Genomic DNA, 4,446 nt, shown 5'->3' with positions numbered 1-4,446 from the left:
CAAATATGTTTTTTGAGAGAGACATTTGCATTTAGTTATTTACCATGAGACATAGTTGAAACTGCTATGAACATTTATTGTCCTTTAGCTAAAGGGATGGTAAAATGTTTCATTTAGGCCTGTTTCTTAAGTCTGTACTGTGTCTAGACCTGAAAATAGCAGGTCTAGGACTTAGACTTAAGGCCTGGTCTCCTGCATATAAAGAGAACTGGGAAGGCACCTGAAGTCTCCCAACACAGAAGTTGGCAATGGGTCCTCATTTTGAGGACAAAAACAGACCTGTGCGAGAGCTGTGGAGGTTGCTAAGTCGAGGAGCCACATGTCTTCCGCCAGGCCAAGGAGCTGGAAGGCTAGAAGTGTCTGTACTCTTGTGTTGGTTGAACCTCCATGGCTGGGCACAGAGGACAAGCCTTTTTGGGAGCATTTTGACTTCCAGAGGCCAGTTTGCCAGCAACCAGCTTTGGCATGTTGCAGCAGCAGGATTAGCATCCACTTTGGCTACATTTCAAAATGTCACCTGGCAGAATGGACTTTTTGGCTATGCAAACCTCTTGCGGGAACGCAGCTAGGTCTTAGAGCCCTCGGGATGACTCACTTTTTACCAACTCCTATATGGTGACTCGATGACTATCCTCAGTTGTTTATTAAAAATTGCAGTGAGACTATGTTTATGAGATCTCTGACAAGCTTGAGGGCCAGCATATCTGAGTTACTTTGTCTGTCTTTACCATCTACTCCAAACTGTGTCCTTTATAAAACAGAATGCTATCTAGAACCATATTTTAAGTAGATTTATAAAGGCAACTCAACATCTTAAACAACTGTAGTTGTTAGCATAACTTTAAATTTGCTCTTTTTGAACTAAAATCAAAGTAAACCTTTTAATCAGATATAGTTTATAGAGAGGCTAGCAAATCTTGCTGTTCCTACCACTTACATTAAAATTGAACAGTGAAAAGCTTTGCATTTAGCAGTAATCAGATGACTGAACATAACATTTTAAAAACTGTAATTTCTTTTAGAAAAATTGATAAGATACCCAAGATCATTGTCATACTCAAATGCCTGATAAACTTTAAACATTTTTTAAAACCCATTTTTGTACAGAAATAGTACACTTACGGCCAGCATAAAAACCTTTGGGTTGGGTTCCTGGAGTCCTGGGGACCCGGGACGAGCTCCCAAAATGTTGTGCCCAGTTTACGAACCCCAAAAGACCAGGAACATAAACCCAATGAGAGAATTTTAAAGATTATGAGGGCATTTAAATAGAAGTGGCTTGGGAAAGGGGCTGAGGGAGGCACACGGGAGGCGGGGCCTCCTTGCCCGAATTAAAGATGGCGCTGGCCACATGGAAACCTCTGATGTAACCAAGGTCCCGCCCATTTTTCCCAAAGCTAAGATGGCTGCACCAAGGTACTGGCCACATGGAAGCCTCTGATGAAAGCCAAGATGGCTGCGCCCAGGCATTTAGCAGAAATTTTAAAGTTTGGAAAACTCCCTGCCAAGTTTTGAAAAGTCATTTACAGTGCTGTGTGCCCAGGCGGCGGCAGCAGCAGCTGGAGCAGTGGCAGCAGCGGAGGGGCGGGTACAGCTGCAGGGGCGGGAGTTTAGTAGGAGTTTTAGACTGAAGGAGAAAGTTGGGGCAAATTTGAAAAGGAATTGGAGGCAGGAGAGTGGGGATCTCGGGCGGATCTGGAAGGAATAGGTCCCCAGAAGCTCCGGTGCGTTCAGTAAAACTAATGGGGGTCACCCAATCTGGCCCTTGCATCAATGTTAGGAAATATACAAAATGTAGAGGTTACACGCGGGTCCACAAATCACACCATGAGATCAGTTCCACACAGGAGGTTTATTAGGGGAGGGGGTTACAGAGAGGGAGAGAGAGGGAGAGAGAGAGAGACAAAGAGAGACAGAGAGAGAGACAGAGCCAGAGAGAGGAAGAGGAAGGAGACAGAGAGTGAAAGGGGAGGGCCCCTTTCTCTTATAGGGTGACCCAGGGACATGAGCAGGTAGCTTTAGGTGTCTTCACAACTGCCTGATAACTGGTCTATCAGGTCCCTTGAAGCTGGCCATAGAAGTGCCTGCTTACTGATCCCAACAAGAGCTACTTATTTTTTTTAGTTAATTTTGTATTCACTCACTATGTATGAGTTTCCTGGTTGATGTTTTTTGGGTCACTCAAGTATACTATCACATCATCTGCAAATAGTGATACTTTGACCTTTTCATTTCACATTTCTATTCCATTGATCTTCTATTGATTTATTTTTCTAACAAGGACAACCTTCCAGAGCTATGTTTAAGAGATATGAAGAGAGTGGGCAGTCTGGACTTTTCCCTGATTTCAGTGGTATTGCTTTAAGTTTTTCTCCATTTAGTATGATGTTGGCTATAGGCTTGCGGTATATTGACATTACTATATTTAGATATATGCTTTGTATCCGTGATCTACCCAATACTTTAAACCTGAATGGAGTTTGGATTTCTCAAAGCTTTTTCAGCATCTAAAGAGATTACCATGTTTTTTTTTTCTGTCAGTTTTAATATGGTGGATCACATTTATGCATTTACATATATTGAACCACACCTGCATATCTGGGATGCAGCCTACTTACTTGTTCATGGTGGATGATATCTTTGATGTTTTCTTTTATTTGGTCAAAGGCATCAAGTACCTTGGTGTGACGTTAACCAAGCAAGTCAAGTAATTGTATGAAAAAAAATTACAAGTCTCTGAAGAAAGAATTAGAAGAATATATCAGAAGATAGAAAAATCTCCCATGCTCATGGCTTGGCAGGATTAACATAGTAAAAATGGCATTTTATCAAAAGCAAACAACAGATTCAATGAAATTCCCATCAAATTACCAACTAAAATATTACAGACCTTTAAATAAACATCCTCAAATTCATATGCAGCTACTCCTGATGAGATGTGATAGACTAGGATCAGGCTAAGATGAGAAGGAAGGATATGAAGACCTCCTCTATCAATATACTTGGGGAGGGGCATGTGTGAAGAAGGGGGAGATAAGGTGTCATTGAGAGGGGTTAGGGTTTGGGGGGGATACAAAGTGAATAAAGTATAATTAATAAAAAATAAAATAAAAATATAATTTCTTTTGGATTTATATTATAGGAGAGGAAATGTCTGGGAATGAACATGTTAGATAATACAGTTAATGATGGAGTTAAATATAGGAGGGTGTGCTTTGAAGTTGATATGTCGATGAAAGTGACCACACAGAATGGTGTCTCTGTCTCTCAGTCTCTGTCACTTTACATGACTGTTTCTGTTAGTCTTGGTCTCTTTATAACTGAATCTGTCTCTCTATCTCTTACAGTCTCCCACTCTCTTCCTGCCACTTGTGGTTCAGTATGAAATGCTGTCAGTTTTGGTGAAGGACTACATACAAGATGAGTGCTTGCTGACATGACATCATGGTCAGTCTCTAAATATATAAGCAATGTCCAAATTAAATACATTTTTTCCAAAGGTTTCCTTGGTCAATGAGCATTTTCATCAAAAATAATTCAATGACTGAGGTTATATCTGTGCATTTAACAAATAATAATGGAATCTATGATAATGTGAAACTCACAAGTCAAGGACAGGTGACGTTCACCACTTGAAAGAAATATGTGGTGCTCACTTTGGCATCACATATACTAAAATGGGAATTATACAGAGAGTATTAGCATGGCCTCTCCACTAACTGACACACAAATTCGTGAAAAGTTCACATTTTGTTTTTGAGAAATTAAAGAAAACACAAATGGAGGAAATTGTGGAGAGAATTTCCACAATTCAGGAACTACAGAAGTAACTATAAACAATAGACTACAAGAGATGGAAACAAGAATCTCAGGTGTAGAAGATACAATGGAAGAAATCAATGAATCTGTCAAAGAAAATGTCAAATCTAAAAAATTCCTGATACAGACGTCCAAGAAATTCAAGACAACATAAAAAGACAAAACCTAAGAATAATAGAAATAGAGTAAATCCCTCCTCCAAAGTCCAGATATATTTTCAACAAAATCATAGAAGAAAATTTCCCTAACTTAAAGAAAAGGCCAATAAAACAACACCTTTACAGAACACCCAAGACATTACTCCAGAAATGAAAATATTCCATTACAAAATAATGAAAACAGTAAGTATACAGAAAAAATAAATACTTAAAACTGTAAGGTAAAAGGCTAAGTAACATACAATTGCAAACCCATCAGAACCACACCTGATTTCTCAACAGAGACTATGAAAGCCAGAATGGCCTAGAAGAATATCATGCATGCCCTAAGAGAAGAGATAAATCAGCCCAGGCTATTATATCTAGCAAAACTCTCACTCCTCATAGATAGACTGAGCAACAAGATATTCAATGACAAAAAGAAATTTCAACCATACTACACACAAATCCATTGTTACAGAAGACACTA

General features: G+C 39.3%; 1 non-coding gene across 1 annotated transcript; it reads left to right on the top strand.

Annotated features, from left to right (window-relative positions):
- The first annotated feature begins 3,648 nt into the window (after positions 1 to 3,648).
- LOC132651792 (U6 spliceosomal RNA) lies at positions 3,649 to 3,754 on the top strand. Its single transcript, XR_009589356.1, has one exon. It is a non-coding gene; the product is annotated as a U6 spliceosomal RNA (small nuclear RNA).
- Positions 3,755 to 4,446: the final 692 nt, after the last annotated feature.

Source organism: Meriones unguiculatus (assembly GCF_030254825.1).
Source record: "Meriones unguiculatus strain TT.TT164.6M chromosome Y unlocalized genomic scaffold, Bangor_MerUng_6.1 ChrY_unordered_Scaffold_25, whole genome shotgun sequence".
NCBI classification, from domain to species: Eukaryota; Metazoa; Chordata; class Mammalia; order Rodentia; family Muridae; genus Meriones; species Meriones unguiculatus.
Note: the sequence above shows the minus strand (reverse complement) of the source record. Positions and strands in the feature narration are given on the sequence as shown.